Here is a 630-nt window from a genome sequence, read left to right on the forward strand (position 1 = left end):
ATCTGCATTGTTGCAGGACCGCAGTCGTCCGTCTCTAAGACTCCTCAGTGTTCCGAGATAGAATTCTATTACATTGGCCAACAATTTTCCAGTTTCTCCTAAACCCCCAACTGTTCTGTTTTCTGCTTCTGTGAACAGAACCACACAGTAGTCTTCTAAGATGTGGTTACTTTCACTCGGCATAATGTCCCCAAGGTCCATCCATTCTGTACTATGTGTCAGACTTTGTTTCCCCTTTCAGGGGATAATGTTCTGTGCATTCATTTCACATTTTGTTTGCCCATCTCTCTGGGTTACCTCCACCCTTTATAGTTTTGTGAATAGTAATATTGTAGGTAGTTGGTACTCAGACAAGTAGCATCTTAAAGTACTTGGAACCCAGCCTCCTCTCCCCAGTCGCCTCCTCCATGTAGTTACTGTAGCTGAGTCAGCCACCCAGTGTAATAATTTTTACACACACCCCTCCTCCCGACCCCCTTTACTAAACTTTACCCTTTCTTGGCTGGACAAAGTCCAGTCAGGATTATTTATAGGCCATTCAGAGTTCATTAACAAACCACACACTCAACAAGCCATCTTTCCACCTCTGTGCCTGCTGGAAAGCACCCGGAAGAGCGGCACCGGGTAGAC

The sequence above is a fragment of the Micromys minutus genome, assembly GCF_963924665.1.
Source record: "Micromys minutus genome assembly, chromosome: 3".
NCBI lineage: Eukaryota > Metazoa > Chordata > Mammalia > Rodentia > Muridae > Micromys > Micromys minutus.